The 21,234-nt window shown below is 44.6% G+C and overlaps 1 protein-coding gene across 4 annotated transcripts in view; it reads right to left on the bottom strand.

Moving 5' to 3' along the window:
- RIN2 (Ras and Rab interactor 2) overlaps window positions 1-21,234 on the bottom strand; it is an 831,738-nt gene that overhangs the window by 757,032 nt on the left and 53,472 nt on the right. For all 4 annotated transcript variants that reach the window (XM_085611780.1, XM_085611777.1, XM_085611779.1 and 1 more), the window contains exon 2: window positions 14,320-14,386. The gene's annotated coding sequence lies outside the window, so the exon portion shown is untranslated. The remainder of the gene's footprint in view (window positions 1-14,319; window positions 14,387-21,234) is intronic.

Genomic DNA, 21,234 nt, shown 5'->3' with positions numbered 1-21,234 from the left:
TAAACAGAAACCAAAACAATCACTTTACCCTCCCATCTACCCACTAGAGCCGTATACCGTCCCCTATCGTCATGGAGCACCTCATCAACCTCCAACGGGAGCGAGGTTTTAACCATAATGCCCACACCCCTCGAACCAGAGGTGAAGCCCGAATGAGCTACAAGGCGATAGCCCCGCCTGTTCATAGCACAGAAGGAATTACCAATAAGGTGTGTTTCCTGCAGGAATACAATGTCAGGTGAAATCCGTTTTAAAAACTGCAGGACCACCCCCCGCTTTATCCTGTCCCCCAGTCCATTAACATTCCAGGAAAGAAGTCTCAATCCCCTACCCCCCATCACAGCCAAAACCGATCAGTCTCCCCCCAGAGAGCACGTTAGATATAGCACAACAATACTTCTGCCTTGTGGTACAAACAAATAATACCCAACCCCAACCCAACATCCCAAACAAAACTCCCCCCTCCCTGCACCCCTGCATCAGCCCAAACAGCCCCCCCAACTTGCAGTGTGCCTGTCGCCCCTGTATGAACTAAACTACAAAGACCCCCTAGAGGAGGAAAGAGAACCCCCTCGAGACACAGCACAACCTCCAATGGAGGGGGAACGAGACACGACAGTCAAGAAACCCTGAGCATGGCCGAAAAGTGGCATCATCAGGTATTAGCCCCAGTGTCAATACCTTAGACCCGGTCCGGTGGGCACTCTCCTCCCGCTGCCCCATCCCCTCCCGATCATGTCCCCTAGACAAAGTGTCCAACCAGTCCCCGGCCGTCTCTGGACGGTCAAAGAAGTGAGTGCGACCGTCAGACTCCACACGCAGCCTGGCCGGGAAAAGCATGGCGTATTTTAAGTTCATATCTCGAAGCCGCCGCTTGACGCCCATGAAACCCAGTCTCTGCTTCTGGACCGCCTGCGTGAAATCAGGATAAAAGTTCACCTCCATGTTCTCCAGCTTGAGCGGCCCCCGCAGTCCAGAAGCTTGTAAAATCGCATCCCTGTCCCGAAAGTTGAAGATACGGGCAATAAGAGGCCGCGGGGGAGCTCCGACCTTCGGCCTGCCGCCAGGAACTCTATGGGCCCTCTCCACCGCAAAGAATTTACTCAGTCCTCGAGGCTGGAGAAGAGTAGAGATCAGATCCTCCACAAAGAGATCCGCCGCCGAATCCTCCAGTCCCTCAGGCACCCCGATAATGCGAACGTTATTCCTCCGGGCCCTGCTCTCGGAGTCCTCCAGTCACCAATCCGTGAGCGCACTGGCCTGCCGGAGCCGACGTACCTCCGTCTGGAGGGCCGCCACCTCAGTCGTGAGGCCCGACGCGGTATGGGCCAAAGAGTCAACCCGGTCATTTGTCTTGGAGAGATCTGCTCTAACAAGGTTGACATCGATGAGAACCGCGTCGAGTTTGTGCGCCAGGGTGTCAAATTGTTGACCCACCGAGGTCTTCATCTCAGCTATGGCGCCCATAACGTCCTGCAAAGTCAGATCCGTCGGCAAATCCGGGGCATCCACGGGGCACTCAGAAGACTTATGGGACCCGCCGGGAGACCTTTCGGTAGGGTGTAGCGATCCATAATGTTGACTTGAAGTGCGGCGCCACGCCGGGTCGATTTGGCCTTCAGCCGATCTCCATCCTGCTTCGTGGCCATCGTCCTGTATCTCGCACCCCCACGAGTCATGCAGCGGAGAACGAGCAATCGAGGCCGAGGACCCCAGAGGTCACCTCAGGAAGGCGGAGCAGGGCCCCGCAGGCAGGCAGGATCCCCCAGCGAGGCAACCACCACACAAAGAAGCGCCGTGATCCCACTCGCGATGGTGGCAAGGGGACTCAAAAGCGAAAGTGAAAGTGTGGGGTACGCAACTCGCCAGGCTCGTCCCGCCGTTGTTATTCACTTCTCCACTGGATCACCCCCCAACTCAAGTCCGGGGTCAGGAGAGGAGCAGGCTGCAAACTTCAGTCGATGCTCATCACGGCACACGGGGTCCGATTCAAAAACGGAAAACGGGTACCACCTCGGCTCAGGTACACCGACACAGTCCCCTCAACCGATTCAGGATGAAGACAGGATAAACGCAGGAGGTCGCGGAGGTCCTCGGGAGCCTCGCACCTACGCGGCCATCTTGGTTGCGCGCTAGGCTCCTCCCTTCACGTAAGGACTCTTGCCTGATTTTAACATGGCACGTAGCTTTAGAGGAGCTAGTCTGCAGCTTCAGTCTGAATAAGCGGTGTCGTGCTGTGATTTTAAGGATGAAGAAAACACAAAGAAAACCACCCTCCTGCTGCAGCCACTTAATGGAATTGGAACCCACTGCAGCATTAGGTGCATAGCGAGCAGTCCCAACGAGCGAGTCTGCCCACTACAAGGGTGATTGGGCGAGTTCCCCCACCCCAAGAAAATTCGGGGGGAAATGGTGCATGCTACAACACATTTTTAATTTTATTTTCAATTGTGTATTCGTTTTAAAAGCATAGTAACTGATGACCTTACAATGCACCGTGCTTAATTTGAGCCAGTGCTTATCGGTGCTCGGCACCTGCACTTAATTGCCGGCACCTGCAATTGGAACTGCTTCTCATTTAAAGATGAGCAGGAAAACAGTTATTTATAATAAACAAATGTCTAAAACAACTAATACCAGCCACCCAAACCATTTTTAAAGCTTGGTGGCCTTGAACATTTTGAATTCTGACACTTGTAGTCAGTGCTTAATTTGTAAAATATTAAGTGCAGGTGCTCACATTTTTTAGGAGGCCACCCCCACCTCCCCGGCTCCACCCACTTCTTCCATTGGCTCCACCCACTTCCTTTAATTGTTCCACCCACATCCACAAGCCTCAACACATGAGTTCTTCAAGAAGCTGAAGACCTGGCTCTTCATAAAAGCACCTCTGGGACCTCAAACCTACACACCTGCCCAAGCACCTGGATACCCTCTCGGGTTATTAGTGCACTATATAAATCAATATAACATAACATAATATAAAATATGGACAACAACTCAAAAGTGAACTCAAGTTAGAGAATGTGTGTACGTCTCAAATTTTCAAACTAAAGAAAATGTGCTTGTACCGTGCTGTTTAAAAGAAAGGAAGTGTTGAAGGAAAGAAGGGATACATTAAAGAAGGCAGAAACAAATGAAGGCAGGAAAGGGAGTACTGGAGTGAGGAAATTGTTATGGATTAAAAAAGGAGAAACTAAGAAAAGAATGTGTAAGGAAGAAATGAAAGGATAGAGGGAGAAAGAAAGTGAACAATGTGTGATGGATGAATTGAAAGAAGAAAGGAGGAAGACAATCAGAAGGAAGGGTTGAGGATATGAAATGAAGAAATTAAAGAAGGGATTAAGGAAGGAGCAGGAAAAAAGAAAGGAACGAACAAATGAAGGAAGAAGGAAATAATGCACCAAGGGAGGAAGAATGGGGAAAGAAAGAGGATGTAACAAAGCAATAATGGAAAGTAGAATGGAGGCATGGCTGGAGGTGCTGAGGAAGAGAAAAAGGAAAGGAAAAAGATGGTATGAAGGAAAGAAAGGAGGTCAAGGGAATGGATACAGGTATGAAAGGTACAAGGTCAAAGAGGGACAGAGGGAATAATGACAGTTTAATATTGCAAAGAATTTGATAAACAAAATATTAAAATGCATTTCTTTGTCCTTACCACACTATGTATGTTGTAAAGCACATATTCACCAGAGAGGATCGTGACTCTACATAAAAAATGTTGTTATCCAACTCAATGGCAATAATCTTAGCGACCTCAGAAAGATGAAAGACTGGGTGGCCACACCGAGATTTAGATTTATGACCCTGAGCTCAAAGTAGAGTTACAAAGGCCCATCATGAGCACACATGGTATGCACCTGTCTTTTAAACGTACTGGTCTCCAACCCTCCTTTATCCTGTGTTGCTCTTTGGCCCCATATCCGACCTGTGCTGGTCTCCCACCCCTTAGAACCCTTCAGTGGTCTCGCCCCTCCACTGTCTTAGGCCAGGCACTGTCCGCTATCTCCCTTTATACCCCATGCTGCTCTCCCACCCCTCTGGACAATGCAGTATTCTCTCCCCTTCACCACCCTAGACCAGGCAGTGTTTTCTATCCCCTTTAGACCCTGTGCTTATCTTTGCAGCATGCTAGTGTCTGCCCTCTGAGCTCTCTAGGCACCCTGCAGCTCTCTGCCTCTCTTTACTCCTCGCTGCCTTCTTTGCTTCTCTCTGCCGCTCTCTGCTCCTGTTTACTTCTCTCTGCCCCTCTGCGCTGCTCTCTGCTCCTCTCTGTAACTCTCTGCTCCTCTCTGTCACTCTTTGCTCCTCTCTGCCGATCTCGGCCCCTCACTTCTCTCTGCCCTCTGTGCCACCATCTCTGCTCTTCTCTACCGCCAGCATTAGGTCCCAGCTTCGTAAATTTCAAAGCTGCAAATAGGCTAAAACAAACCAATCATAATACAAATATTCATAGGTGAGTCACACACTGGCACTACTTTTTCTTTTACGTAGCAATCAGTACCCCAGTTGAGTGGCAGTGTAAATGATAGTTTTTTTTTATTATTATCCAACTGCCAAAATCACATTTATCGATCCTAGAAGCATGAAAGGCTGTGCTACCGCAACAAGATTCAAATGTGTAACCTTTCGGCTGTCCTCTTCAAGCAGTACAATGTGGTACATAAATAAATCTGTAGATGACTAGCCCAAAGGGTTAAAGTGCCCATTGCAGCAACTGGTTTGTATGAAGCAGGTCTTTGGTCTTCTGGTAAGATAGCTAGGGTGGCTAATGCCCTTCCCAATGCCCTTGCTGCAGAAGAGCAGTGAGTAAGAAAATGCCACGCGCCATCTTCCAAGTATCATAGTTTAGCAAGTTCATGTGCTTGCTGCTGTGATTCATGCATAGCTTTCATAACACAAGACATACAATTTAATCTTTAAGGCGCTACATCATGATTTCATTGATTTAACCCCTTCAGCGCTGCGCGGATTCCCCCGCGGTGCTGAAGGGTTCGAGCGCGGGCGGGGCCATGACGGAACGGTTCCGTCATGAGCACAGCTCAACCGATGCTCATGACGGAACCGTTCCGTCATGAGCATCGAAGGGGCTAAATGTGAGTACTAGTGAGCTGGAAACCAAATACCACCAAAAGTGGAAACAATAGTGTGGCCTGAACATCTACTTCTCCACATGCAGAAATGTGTTCTACTGACCCCTACTAGTAATTAACGTAAACAAATACAGAAAGCCCATGTTAGAATTAGTAGAGACCTTTCTGTATGAATTTTTTCGTAAGAATCCTGTCCAGGCCCTTGCAGAATGTTAAAACATGAAGAGATGATTAGTATTTTTCTCTGTTAAGGTTGGCAACGCAGAGTCAAGAAACATGAAATTAAAAAAATGAGGCCGGCAGGACGGAGTTGTCGCTACTTTGATTTACCTGATTTAAAAGCAGGAAGGCGGAACACAGGCTCTTGCAGCACCTTTGAGTGCAGCGCCGATGAAAAGAGCGCCTGAAGGTCAGGCCATATGCTTTACAAGCACAGCACAGCTCGAGAGTTAGGAGGGCAGACTGGTACACAGAGCTGTATGTGAAACTAAGTTGTAGCTTCAGTTCATCCACACACTAGAGAGGCCAGGCCACATCCACTCCTGGAAAGAAAAGCCCAGGCCTCCTGCCTCACGAAATAGATACATTTCAGTTCCTGAAAAAACAGGATCCAGCCTGACAGCAGCGGATGCAAATTGTATAATTTTGCCATGCACAATACAGGCTGAGAGGGCCTAGGTGACCTGCATCCCCCCGCACTTTGGGGCCTAATGTTGCAATGCTCTCTTCTCTCCCTCGTCAGTGAGCTCGGCGCAAATATGCACAGTGCCGTGACCGGGCAGCAGAACTTCTCTTTCCCTCTCAATCTCACTGAAGGTAACCACCCATGTACCGCTTCCCTTCCGAGGCAGAGATAATACTGAGGAATGCAAGAGACTGAAAATGGACCATGAAACATACAGTGTACCTAAACAGCCATCAAGCATTGGCAGCCACAACGTGTCCTTAGCTTCAATAGACCAGGCCCTCTGAAATAAGTGCCGGTGCTGAGCACCGGAAAGCACCGGCACAAATTAAGCACTGCTTGTAGTAGTGTGATTGGTAGGAGTTATGTAATTTCTGTTATTGGCAGCGTTGGTACTGGCAATGTGTGTTGCAAACTGCGGTGGCCTCATCACTAAGGCCCAGGCACTTATTTGTTTACTATTTAAGCACTGGAGCACATCAATCTTTATTCGGGCTCTTCATTGATTCCTACACTATTACCCTCCAACATGCCTCTTATCGTTCCATAGCCACTCTCTCACATGTATTTAATTTTGTTTGTAGAGCATCTCATACCAGTCTAGAATGTTGGAGCAATTTGCAGAACACGCACATACAGAGACAATGAATCATACGTATGTAAATCAGTGCATAGAAAATGGTACATAAGACTAAGGGGACTACAAGGTGTGGCATTCACATGCCACCCATACCGGTAGGCACTTTATAAGAGTCCTTGGTCTGGGGAAGCACAAACTCAGGATTCAGAAAGTAACACAGAGGTTAGGGTTGACTTTACTGATAAGAATTTATTTCTACCCAAACAAACCCTTTCTAGCAAAATTAGGATAATGGAAGACTGGGAAAAAACATAACTTTCTAACCTAGATTACGATTGTAATTTATGAACTGCACAGTAACAAAAGGATGTCTGTGATAAAAGCAGTAACCTACTGAGCCATGCACATGAAATACTGCTCTGTGATCTGCATAGTACACACTCTTTGCTCTCTCTGCTACCTTAGATCAGTCAAAACTGCCACAAGACAAAACTCTGATCTCTCTTCAGCAGGTAAATTAATCACCAGAGTTATCTGGGCACTTTTATTGTTGCTTTAAAACTGTTGGATAAACAAGGAACTCTGGAGTGCTTTTAAAAGCAATGCACTGCTACAAAAACACCCCCTTAACAAAAGTGGACACCCACTTGGAAAACACCCGATGCCCGGTACGGCCAGTCCGGCCTTGGCCACTAATACCCCTCACATTTCATTTTATAGGTATACAGGTTTAATAAGAGAGAAACAACATTCTCTCATGTTTTAGCATACATTTAAAAAGCTGTGCACATATGATGAGGCGATTTTATTGTTTTTCAGTTGCCTGCAATCTTGATCTGGACTATTGAGTCAATATTGATTAATTTAGACCAGAGGTCTTCACATTTTTTTGCTCTGAGCCCTCCTAAACAAAATGTCTTTAAGGCAACCCATTTCAAGTCGTTATTTAAAATAATTTGGTGATCAGGAGTGGCACGGCTGGGGCTTATGAGATCATTTTGCAGGTCCATTTACTCGTGCAGATAGTTCGCACTAGATGTGAAACTTAAAAAAGAGCAAATACATCACACAAAAACAGAAATTGATCAACTAACACTGCTCCCCATAATTGCGGTGTTGTGAGCCCCAATACTAACAATGTTACCCATAATTGCAGTGTTGTGAGCCCCAATACTTCCCCACCTGCTGCACTAATAATAGCTATGGCCCTGGAGTAGCAGGCTGTCTCACTTGCCTCTTTCACCCCTTCCCCACTTAGCCTGGCCATCACAACAATCTTTTAAGCTGTACCTTTCAGGAAAAAAAATACCTGTCACGTGTTGGCCTCTCTTTGCCGCAAGGATGCTATTGGCTCTAGTACAAGCAAGGAGTAGGAGTCCCTATGTCTCTTTTGTAAAGACATTTTGAGGAACAAAGGTCCCTATAGTCAATAAATAGATAACAATGCTCTGGAGACAAGAATAATGTCCAGGAGTAGTCAAAAATGGATATGTAGTGCACTTTTAATCAAACATATGAATGTGTGGAAGATTAACCCCACTGGGGTAATCCTCAACTAGTGTTAAAAAAATGAAAACAAAAAGGTAAGAGACATTAAATGACCATCAGTTATATCCATGAGGGGCCACTTTTTTACATCAACTAGGACACTACTGCACTCAGAATTCATATACACATATTTGAAGGGTCAGAGTGTCCAAGGTCAATGATTTTTTGATCCATGATTAATGCAGGATCATCATCAGGACTTCAAAATACATGCCTGATTACATTTATTAGTGTGCAAAGAATACATGTTATCTTATGTATAATTAACAACCCCTATCATAGCGTCAGATGGAGGACATGACGGGGTTTAATACACGTGGTAAAACAGAGGTAGCAAATCAAGGTAGTATTTACATGGGCAAAAATAAGCACAATACACAATGCAGAGAAGTATGTAGCCTTCACTGGGAAGGTCTCACAGAGAGCAATCCTCAATACCAGCGTCAGTTAATCGGCAAGTATCAATGCCGTGATGGGATGACGGGAGCCTCCGACCGCAACAGTGAGATGATGCCCCTCTTTTGTAAAGACAGACACAATTGTGATTCATTGGGCCCCTCGGACACCTGGGCGCCAGTTCTACTGCACCTGCTTCACCAATTACAGCTGCTAGCTCATTTCCTGCATGTGGGCTGTCTCTTCTGTCTTTTGTTAAAAACATAGGTCCCCATCCTGCCCCATGCCCCTCCCGCCATTTCGCTCAGATTCAAGCTAAGGTATCTTCTTTCCTACAATTTTCCCCATCCTTGGTAGACTGCACCCAGCCTCAAAGCAATACTGGCACTTCAAGGATGCACTGGGCCTAATGATTATTAATATAGTTTGAATGAATATTGTATTCTTTTCTTTTTGTGATCATTTTCCTTAAAGATCATGTCTGAGAAAGCTATGCGGAGTGTGCCGAACACTCGTGTTCTCCTCATCACACCACTCATGTATGCAGTCCCTGTGTTAGACATTGACGCTCCGTCTCTCCTCGTATCTTTCTGAAATACTCTACCCGCACATCTAACACCCCATCCTATGTTCTTCAGCACCCTCTTTTCATTCTCTCCTGCATGTACTTCTTTGTATCTCCTTCATCAATGCACCCACACGATTCACCCATTAACCTCTATTGATGAATTTTCTTTAAGTTTCTCTCTATCGATATTTTGACAGCTGTGTACCTTCACACACTTTTGCAAATAATCACAATTACAATAAGCACACCTGACCATTAGTCTGTGCCCTCTAGAGAGTGGACAAGGATTAAATGAGCATGTATTCTGGACCCCTTCGTGAGAGCTCTCAATCATGGACCACCTACAACAGGAACGTACATAGCTATGTGGAGGCAACTATTTTCACACTCCGCAATGTACTTGAGTAATATGTTACATGATAAAACTACAGAAACTCACCATCCTGGAAGAAGCAAATACTCCTAGGAAATGCAAGAGTAAGTAAAACATGAAATGTAAACAGGAACAAAAATCCCTGTTCCCAGGCTGAGATGCCAGTGTCTGTTTGTGCTGTCGTCAGTGGTGTATGTAAAAAGAACAATTGATGGACAGAATGCTGAACAATGTCATACATTCAATCCAGTACAGAGATCTGGGCCTACATCCATCATTCTTTTTACTCCCCATGCGATTCCAGTTTAGACCCAGCCATATGCAAATCAGTCTGAACCCTGTTCCCCATGGGAACAGTCCAGCCCGAACTGCCAAGTCAGATCCTCCTTGGACTGGAAACAAGCATCCTAGGACCGGTTTCAGGGTTTCACCCCTCATCAGCCAGGCTAGCTTGACTCCAATCGAATGCAGAGCACGGGACCCACGTCTGGGCATAGCCGTCCCACTCAGAGTGACAATGCAAGAAGAACAATTGATAGACAGAATGCTGAAGAATGTCATACTTTCACCCCAGTACAGAGATGTGGGCCCAAATCCATTGTTTTTGTGCTCCACATGCCAATCCATTTAAATAAAAAAGTGAAAAAAGACCCAGATCTCTCTCCTCTTTTGCTTGGACTCTGCGCAGCATGAATGACATAGGGCTTAAACTTAGCAAGGAAAATCTGCATGTAATCGTCATGAACCATTCATTGTTGGAACAATTGCTTTTTAATAAAATGTATGGGAACTGTTTTTGTGAAATTCAAAAAGCATGGCCATGTAGGACCCTATAGATCCCACATGTTTCACCCTCTGTTTACACAGCACAGAAAACCTGCAACCTATTCACTATCAGCAAGAGGTACTGTTGAAAGTAAATGGGTGGCAAGCTTCCTGTGCTGTGACAGCGAGCTAAAGAAGAAACAGGTTTTCTTACACCAGAAATAATGTAGATTTGCGCAATTGGTTAATCTCCAATTGTAAAGGCAGCTTGGGAAACCAGTATAGGCTTTAGTTGATGGAGTCACTTGAAGCTTTATTATGCCAAGATGTATTCTTTTTGAGAGGTAATGTTAGTGTTATTGGCTGAGTTCTGCACTGTATCCTTCTAATGGACACATAAACATATTGGTACTAGGTACAGTCTGATTATGCATTACTAAAAGAAAAACTTTTAAAGCACTTGTTTTATTTTAAACACTAACTCATGTTGCTGTAGTCTGTCATTCAATTCAATTTCAATTCAATTTCAATATTTATTTGTTTGATACAGGGCCAATTAGACAACACAATCATACACAAACATCACATAATTAACATATGAGTCCACTATACCCAAATGTATCTGAATTACGCATATCACATTAATTTAACCAATAATCCACTCACATTTTAAGAAAATCTTAAAAACTACTAGATCATATATTTGTTAGGGCAAAGATTTGCCTTCGTATATCAATATAGTTGTTGAAGGAACCCCTTGCTAAATCAAGCAATAGACCAGTAAGAGATACACAATTTCTGAAAATAAATACAATTTAATGAGGCCTAGTCCATATTACCTACTACCAAACCCTTGTATCTATTACACAAAATCCATTATTAGTTGACCCAATTTTCTTACAAACTTTATTTAAATTATATATATATATATATATAACAAAAATAAAAAAGAAACATGATGTATACAATTTCCAACACATTTACCGATATAAAAATAATAATTAGCAATTAAACTAATAGTTACAAACTGTCGCACATCAAAAACATAAATACTAGCTGTAATTAATATTTCTAATTTAATATTAATATCAGACCACAAACGGAATACTAAAAAGCGAAGTGCATTTAAGTAGCCTGTCTTATAATGTGTGTTATACAATTTTGAAATAATGAGACATATTCACAGTGCTTTTTGTCACAGACTGAGACCTTGTAGTCCTATAAATACACTATTCTCCAATGTACCATTATGACAAATCTGTAGCTCTCTCATATATTGATGCCTTCAGTGATCATATTAACCAGCTAATATGCCATAACGTAAATGCGTGAATTTGTCATTTTGAATTATTTAATTTACATTTATTTTTCATCTTAGGTGTGTGTGCTATTTTATATGCAGTTACTGAAGATGATAAATACAAAACAGCTACAAAATAGTTTTTTCTTTGTATGCACGTTTGAGCCTGCAACCACACTCCTTGCCCCATGCCCCCATGGCACTCATGATAACAGTTCCCACACTTTTTGTATTTCATCCCTGCAAACATGCGGGCAGGGAAAGAGATGAAACGATTGCTCCTGCATGGAGGGAGCTGCCTTTCCAGCGACTCCCTCCATAAAGCAGCAATGTCAGCTCCCGCAGGAGGTGGGGAGCCAGCTGGGACCGCAGGGGCCTTGAGGCTCCCTCCACGGTTCAGGGGAAAAGAGCAGGAAGAGACAATATAGAGGTCAGAAGGGAGCAGAAAGAGGCAGTATAAAGGTCAGAAGGTAAAAAAAAGAGACGGAATAAAGGTCAGAAACAAGCAGCAAAAGGCAAAATAAAGGTCAGGAGAGAGTATAAAGAGGCAAAATAATGGGTAGAGTCAGCAGACATAGGCAACATAGAGGAAAAAATGAGCAGCAGGGGCAAAATAGATGTCTGAAACGAGCAGCAAGAGGTAGAATGAAGACCAGGAACAAGCAGAAAGAGGCAAAATAACAGGCAGAATTAGCAGAAAGAGGCAAAATAGAAGACAGAAGTAAGGGAAGAAGAGACAGAGAAATGAGCAGAAAATGAGCAGAAGAGTCATAAAACCAAAGGCAGCAGAGGGTGGAGAACTGCAGGTATGCTGCACTGGAGGTCTGTCACAAGGAAAGCTGACATGAGGACCTCCTCCTGTGTGCCCCCCAACTTTTTTTTACTGCACACCCACTAACAGACCCACTCACACATTCATGCACAAACTCACAGACCCACTCAGAGACTCATGCACCCACTCACAGATCCATTCAAGCACTCGTTCACCCACTCACATACCTACTCAGAGACTTAGACACATACTCACAGACCCACTCACAGACTCACTCACACACACACTCACACACTCATGAATCTACTCAGACACCTACTCAAAGAATTACACTGCTGCTCACAGACCCACAGAGACACTCATAAACCCACTATCAGATCCACTCAGACACTTATGCACCCACTCAAATACTCTTGTACACTCTCACAGACCCACTCATACACTTATTCTACGAACAGACACACTCAGACGCTCATGTTCCCATTCACAGACCCACTCAGAGACTTACACAGCCACTAACAGACCCACTCACATATCCACTCACACACCCACTCACTCACCCACTCAGAAACTCATACATTCACTCACAGACCTATATTCACCCACTCACAGACCCAGTCAGAGACTAACACATCAACTCACAGGCTCACTCAGAAACTCATGCACTCACTCACAGACCCACTCAGAGACTTATGTATCCACTCACAGACCCACTCACATACCCCCAGCCAGACCCACTTAGACACTCACACACCCACTCACAGACATACTCAGACATTCACATGCCCCCTGACAGACCAACTCAGACACTCTAATACCCACTGACAGACTTACTGAGACACTCATGCATTCACTCACAAACACATTGTCCAAGGTTAGTGGTTATATTGAGGAACTATCATTCAAAAAACCTTAGAGATTCACCTAAAAAAAAAATAAAGGTTACAGGGATGTTATAGTTAGGAAAAAACCTTTTTTCAAAAAACCTTAGAAATTCACTGAATAAAAACAAAGATTACAATTATAATTAGGAAATAGAATATTTTCATAACCTGAGGAATTCACTGGACAAACAAAGGTTACAGAGATGTCATACTTAGGCTCATATTTCACTCATAAAAAAATGTCCCTTTACATTGTTTAGCTAACTGCTGAGCAAATTATTTGCCTCAGTTTTTCTGAACCTATGTCCTCAGCATTTTAGGGGTGTTTCAGGGAATGTGTTACAAAGTTTTTAAGGGCATCCAAACTGTCAGCCACAAGGGCAATGTTGTGGTAGAGTTTGACAGCTTTAGTGAAATGTCTTCAGAATTATCTGCTATGATAGAAGGAGATAGATTAGGATTCTGACCTTATTACAAGCCGCATAAGTGAGCCGGTGAACAAGCTGAATGAAGCCCGTCAATATCTGGATATCATTTGGAAACATTTATATTGGTTATCTCAAAAATGTTAGGTCATCTCCAAAAAGTTTGAGATAACCATGAAGACAAGTGTGAATGGATACTGAAAGTTGTTACTAGGCAAGATTATTGAGTCACTAGTTAGTATCATTGATAGCAGGTGCTAGGCACAAACAATGTGCTGCGCTGAAAAAGCTGAATGCGCGGGGTTATTAATGATAGTAAATAAAAGTGGAGCAATGGCACCAGAAAAAACTAAATGATGTTGTGCTCAAATGAATCACAGGTAGATACTAGATTTTTCCTAGTAGAGAATAGGATCATTCAAAGTCAACAACACTAGTCGCTCTCTGATGGATTCTTAAACTTTATGCTGTAGTTAGGTGAAAGGAGGTCAGAGAGAGGGATAACGCTGGCATCTGTAAAACTAGCCATTGAATGTGTAACAAATTAGTCTTACAACTGACTGAAGGCACAAGACGATCTGAATAACCTAATGATGAACTGTCAGGAGGAAGGCCTTCACTTTACTTTCGGAAGGCAGTAATGAGTCCCAGACTACACTTGGTTAATCACTAGGAGGAGCAATTCCACCTGGGATGATGATACAGTACAAAACTCTTGACCTCTCACAGTGCTCCCCTGAATTTCGGCTTGGTTTGCACTAATTACTACCTATATACATACACATGTGTGGAGGTTGTTTTGGGGTTATAGAATGCGCTGTATGCTGACCATGAGCTAGTACAGGTAAACTCAGAAGGATTAAAGGAAATGGGTATGGCCACCAACAAGGTTTAACTCCTAAAATGGAGACCATGTTTCTTTTCACTCACCAGATCTGTAGTCAAAGTTCTTCAGGTTGCCATGGATGCCATAGTTCATCACTGTTCCAGTATAATTCTAAAGAAGGTACAACAAGAGAAGAATTAGTGAGACATAGTAATGCACACTGCTGGTGCAGCCCCTTCTCTAATACGATGTTGCTTGGGAGTGCGAAACGCTTCATAAAATAGCCCCAGAAATTAGAAAGCAGAATGAGATGATTGTTGAAGCTGTTCCCTGGAACATAAAACAATCGAGAGCAGGATCCTTTATCAGATGAACATCAATTTGTTTTATGTAACCGTGTTATATTTTCTTGTTCTAATGTACACAGCAGTCTTTTTTCTAAACATAAACAGATAATCTGTGGAAGAAAAGTAATGACTAAAATCACCCGCCCCTTATCAAAGGCACCTGTTTTCTCTTTTCATTCAACATATGCTTGAACATAAATAGTGGCACATATGGTCATGTCAGAGAGCTACGAGTGGGAAATCCTACAAGTGAATTTATTGAACAATGATAATTCAACACAGTTGGAAGCACTAAAGAAACAGTATGAATCACATTAGTCACATGTTTGATATTGTGAGCTGCCAAAGTGTCCATATTTTGCACATATGTTGCATTTTTATCACAAGCAAGTTCCTTATGGTAGGATGAGGACTGGTAGCCAGATTTACTATCATTCATGCAGTGCTGTGTGAAAATCAGTAGCCCTACAATACGCAAATAGGAAAAATTGTAAAACGCCAAGTTTAGAAAGCATCAGGTGCAAAGGATGTTGTTGGTGGTGCTCACACTACAAGGCCCTTTTCGCGTGAGGCTAAGCATTATGATATAGCATATAGGCAAGCTAGCCATCCCTAGGTGAGAATTGCACTTGAGGACCTTTCTCCAGTACAAAGTTCAGCTCGACAACAAGCACCAATGGTGAGTCACGTAAAATCTGTTAGTTCTCAGCAATTGCACATCTTTCACATAGCGGATATTAGGCCTTAAGATCATACAATGCTTTTGAGTTAATACTTTTACCAAATTCATTGGCACTTTGCAAACTGACATATGTTCTAATATGTTGGTTTGTAAAATACTGAATAGTAGTGGGTCAAAAATCGACCTACCACATGAATATTAATAAGGTAAGTTGCAAATTGCAGCCCAGTATGGATCGCTGCCACCATAGGGATGGTGGTCTGCTGCAGCCAGCAGACCAGTATATCTGCGATTGCTTTTCAATAAAGCTATGTTTTTTTCGTTTTCGCCAAGGCAGTGCATGTGCTGTCTCTTACATACAGTGGGCTGACAGCCCGCATATAGCTCACCATTTGTTAGCTGATGTGTTGCTCGCGCTGTTTATGTGTCCCGGAGTGGGATCTCGCACTAGCGTTGAGCCCTGGAAGTCCGTTGTGCGCTGGGAGGGCTGCTCTTGCACTTCCTTGGTTACTGAGCCCCAGAGATACGACGCGTGCTGGAATGTCTGCCCTGAAGCTTCCTCCTGCATGGAGCTACGGAGCGCTGATAAGTGCTGGAAGGGCTGCCCTTGCCCTTCATTTTGTGCTGAGCCACACAGGTAGGATACAAGTAGGAAGGATGGCCTGGATTGCTTCTGTCTGCCTTACTCTGTGGCTCCGCAGATCGGGGGAGAGGAGCGCCATACCCTCAAGGTCGAAATCATGAGTCTGGTGGGTCGAACTGATGAGTCCTCTTGCCCCCTCGGTCACTGAGTAGTAGAGGGGGTGAGGTGAAAGGCGCATTTAGCTGATTATTGGCGTTGTATTGGCTCCTTACTATGGGTATGCACGAGGTATTCCAAGGCCCGCATTGGGCTACATTGGGAAAGTCTGCCTGGTCACCTGAGGGCCATGTTACTGGTGCTGACTATACAGGGGTGGGAGCCTTGGAGTTGCATGTGCCTAGAGACGCCCTTAGACCCCCCCAGCTGGGAAGACGCCTCGAGAAGGAGCACAGTTCCTTGGTTTGATGCCCTAAGGAGGGTTTGGACAGACTACCTTGCTGCGAAGATGCCTCGATAAAGAGCGCAGCTCCTTGGTTTGCGGCCCTAATTGGGGTTTGGACAAAATATTTACCCTACTATCAGCGCGTTGCTGAGGACACTAAGCTACCTGCTGGTTGTCTGGAGTTCCAACCATTCTAGAGGAGTAGCATACCCAATCGTCCATGAGTACTATGAACTACTTTCAGTCCTGATTATCAGAAAGGTTGGTATATCCCCCCGGGCACACTTGGACACAATCTGACTACACTCTACCTGGCTGTTACAAAGTTCAAAGCTTCTGTTTGATCTATCGACTCAACTAGCTACCATGGTGCAACCTTCTACTCGTTCCTCTAAGGTTTTGACTCGGGTAGGCACTAATGCCTGAAAGATCATCTACCCACCCAACCTCTCAAAGAAGGCAGCCAAGGCTTTTAAACACAACCTACTCAAACGCTACCCTGAAACTCTCATCTCTGATACCTACCTATGTGCATCCAAGGGCATAGTGGTGACAGATCTTATCTTCTACACAACCAGAAGAGCCCAATGGAGAAGAGTTCTTACTGATATGCTGCGTTACAAAGCTTTATGTAAACCCCCCAGGGTTTCCGTATTAACATAACGCCATCTCGCTTCCTCAATGTGGAACTGATCATCTCTCTCTACAATTACGGCAACATCCTTATTCAAGCCTCTGACTTGTACTTGAATCGCTTTAACAGCATTTTTAATAAGATTAAAAAGGTACTCAATAACCCTAATCCTGACAATCTAGGTCATCTCAATCTCTCCATCACGGCAACTCCTTCCGCGCCTTCCCTTCCTATCTCCCCTCCAAACATCCTGAACAACAACTACAAACCTACCAGACCAAAACATTTTAGCCGCCCCAGTACTATGGAACCGCCTGCTACCTCACACGTGGGGGGCCCACCCTCCACCTCTCTGCTGCTGATCCGTTCTGATACCAACAGCAACATGTAAGAGTTTTAACATTACCAATACCAACCCTGACACTACATGCGTCCCATCTCCTAGTCCCAGTAACTATATTCCGACTGCGTCTCCTAGTACCAGTAACTCTAATCTGATTGCCTCTCCTTCCCTCACACAACTTTAACCCCCAGCACCCATTCTTTGAACCCTACACATCCCCCCTCCTCTTCCCCTTCACGTCATACCTCCTCCTCTACCTCTTCACCTATTGCACTGGATACTACATCAGGGCCCACTTTTCCTATGAACCCACCTCGACCTTCTGCATCCACTAGGGCTACTTCCAGGGCACAGGATTCGTCCACTGGGCCCCCCTACTTGCACACCCAAAGGTGTTCTCCCCAACCTCCTGCACAGAGCCCAAACACCATCTATGCCAATCCCATCCCACATTTGGAGCCCAGAATTGAGCCCAAGCAGGGGTCCATCTCCCCGTGCAAGCGCTGTGAGGAGAAAAGGCCTCCCCCACCATCTGATTCCGGGGGGTACATCACGGTGACACCCTGCGCCGGATTGAGAAAAAACTGGTTAAACCTGGTTGGACCTCCTTACTGTAAAGGATAACCTCCAGTACCTCCTACACTGCTCATTGAAGAATGAGAAGTTGTGCAATCCCTATCCTCAACCCGGGGTCTGTTCTCCCTAAGCCCTTAGCAACTACTTTAAGTGGTGGAATGGATAGGCCCTTTGAGACTCACCCTAATAACACACGCTGGCACTCTCACCCTCTTCACAACCTCCATGCTAGACCCCTTAGATTCCAGCCTCAGATGTCTGAGGAAGACACGCTCGCACTCCTACTATCATATGATGACTTGGCGGTCTCTACCAGCTGCATACCCACTATCACATCTGACCTGGATAGAGAACCTAGCGTTAACTTTAGATCATTGAATAAGGATGACTTACTTCAGATCTCCACGTCGCACAGAGTGGAAGCAACTACAAACTCTCATATCTAATTGATGCTTCTCAACTGCAGATCAGCAGTGAAAAATGCAGCGGTTATCTCTGAACTCATCTTATCACAAGATCTAGATCTCTTGATTCTTACGGAAACGTGGCTTAATGACTCCTCCTCCCCTATCCTCGACATCTGAATTCCTCCTGGCTATGACATTATCAGATGCAATAGAGCTATTAAATCGGGAGGGGGGCATTGCCTGCATCCATCGTTCTAGCCTCGTTCTGAAGCAGACTCACAAGGACCTGATGCCCTCCTGTGAGATCCTAGTCACTGAAATTTGAAATAAAGACAAGAATGCCTGTGTGCTTCGCTTTATCTATCATCCTCCTGGGAACAACTTACGTTTGTAGAACAACTGATGGAATCCATCTTTGCCAACTCAGCCCTCCACCCCTACCATATCTACGTAGGTGACTTTAACCTTCACTGGAATGACACTAATGATCCACTAGTTTGCTCTTTGAAAACATTCCTCTCCGACCTCAACTATATACAGGCATGTAACGGACCCACCCACTCCAAGGGCGCTATCCTTGACCTAATCATAGCTAGAGATCATATCATCCAACTGGATGACATTGTTCCATGTGATTGGTCGGATCACCACCAAATCTCCTTTCAAATTCAGGAAAAGGTTCTGCTCAGACAAGGTAAATCGCGCAAAAACAAGCAACTGACTCGTAATCTGAGAGACATCAACATCTGAACCTCTACAACTTGAGCAAGAATCTTCTAGAACCTCCCACTAACATGAATAATCTGGAAGAGTTGACGGATCATTACTTCAACTCCATGTCAAACATTCTCGACGCTGCAGCCCCAAAGCAACTCAAAAGGATTCCTTGCAAACAATCCAAACCTTGGTTCAATGGGCCCTTAATGATGAATGACGCAATCTAAGGCTCTCTGAGAGACATTGGAGAAATGCCCCCTCCACCTCTAGTCTCAAACATTTAAGGAAGTTGAGAAGCTCTTATAACAAACACATTCGCATTGCTAAATCAGATCATTTCAGAGATCAGCTTGACAGCGCTAAAAAGCGTCCCAAAAAACTGTTTTATATCATCAAACAACAGGCGAATTCTACTCTAGTAATCAAAACAGTTGGTCCCAGTGAGGAGGTCTTCTCAGCGCACTTTTCTGAAAAGTCCAGGAATTTAAATCGGGAGCTGCAACGTCCTGCTGCTAACCTGTTGTCGATGAGCTCCTTGGATTCGACAATATCTGCAGCAGTGTGTGAGCCGCTTCTCACCACAGAGTACATACCTAAAAACAATGCCTGCAGGAATACCTTCCTACTACTGGACTTGGAGGAGTTGTCGCATTCCTTGGCAGCTCTTAAACCATCCAACCATTTCAGTGATCCACTCCCCGCTAAGCTGCTCAAAGACCTCAAGCTGGCCATTCTGCCTCCTGGGCCAAGATCATCCAACAATCTCTCTTACAGGGGAGGATCCCCGACTGCCTTAAAATGGGGCAAGTCACACCCATCCCCAAGAAGCCCACTGCAGACCTAACAGACCCCAATAACTACCGGCCGATTACCAACATCATGTCTCTAGCGAAGTTGCTTGAGAAATGCGTTCACTTACAGCTCTGTGACCACACCGAGAAATTCAGCTCCTAGACCGACATCAGTCAGGCTTTAGATCAGGCCATAGTACAGAAACAGTGCTAACTCACATTGTTGACGACGCCTTGAGAGCTCTTGACCAAGATATGCCTTGTCTTCTAATTCTTCTGAATTTGTCCTCTGTGTTTGACACCATCAAACATGATAACTTGATTAACCTTCTGCAATAGAGGATGGGGTTATCTGGCCCTGTCTGAAATTGGTTCTCCTCCTTCCTACATAACCGAACACAAAGAATCAAAGTCAACCAATCTTTGCCTGCCAGCTCAACGGTCACTACTGGGGTACAGCAAGGATCTGCTCTCTTACTCACGCTCTTCAATCTCTTCATGGAACCACTAACTGCTATTCTGAATGGGTCAAACATTCAGTACCATATGTACGCGGACGATACTCAACTGTATTTGAAGATCTCCTCTCCAGATGACATTAAAACTATTAATTGGGCCCTACAAAAAACTCAACAATGGCTAACTCATAACCACTTGTTACTAAATTCCCTCAAAACAGAATTTCTCCTGATTACTTCCCGCAACCAAGAGTCCCCAACGCAAAACTGGATCAAAAATATCTCTGCTCTCAACTGCACCCCACATATGGTGGACTCTGCTTGTTCTTTAGGAATCACTATGGACAAATTTCTAAACATGCAAGGTCACATCAGTGCCACCATTAAGAGTGCCAATCATCAGCTCAACACTCTTAGGAAAGTCAAACCTTTCTTACTGCGCGAGGACATCCAGTCAGCAGTCTTATCCCTTGTTATCTCACGAGTAGAATATGGCTTGGTGTCCCTAGCTGGGCTTCCTAAATCTAGGTTAGCTCCGCTACGAGCTACTCTGAACGCCTCTGCCAGACTAATCAAAGGCTCCAGAAAGCATGATCATATTACACCTGACTTAATTCAACTTAACTGGCTTCCCATTGAAGCAAGGATCCGCCTTAAGATAGCCTGTCTGGCACATAAAGATATACACTTCAATAGTACCGCTTACCTGGCAAAGAAAATTGAGCTCTCTGGTTCCAGTCGAAACTTAAGAAGCTTCAATACCTTACTCCTGAAACCACCTAAATTCAACAAAAGTAGAACCTACAATCACACCTTCTCAAGGCTGGCCCCAAGAGTCTGGAATGCCCTACCAAAGGAGATCAGAGCCAACCCTTCAACTGCTTCATTTAAGAAACAGGTTAAATGGCTAATTTTGGAAGAACTTCAGCAGCATTAGCTTCTTTGTCATGGGACTGTCACTTCCCCCTAGTGCTGGACAATCACTTTTACTTTGTGTATTGAAATGTATATGTCTGACAATCTTTATGTTTTGAAATAT

This window comes from Triturus cristatus, chromosome 6, assembly GCF_964204655.1.
Source record: "Triturus cristatus chromosome 6, aTriCri1.1, whole genome shotgun sequence".
NCBI classification, from domain to species: domain Eukaryota; kingdom Metazoa; phylum Chordata; class Amphibia; order Caudata; family Salamandridae; genus Triturus; species Triturus cristatus.
The sequence above is the reverse complement of the archived record's forward strand: the minus strand, read 5'-3'. Positions and strand labels throughout refer to the sequence as shown.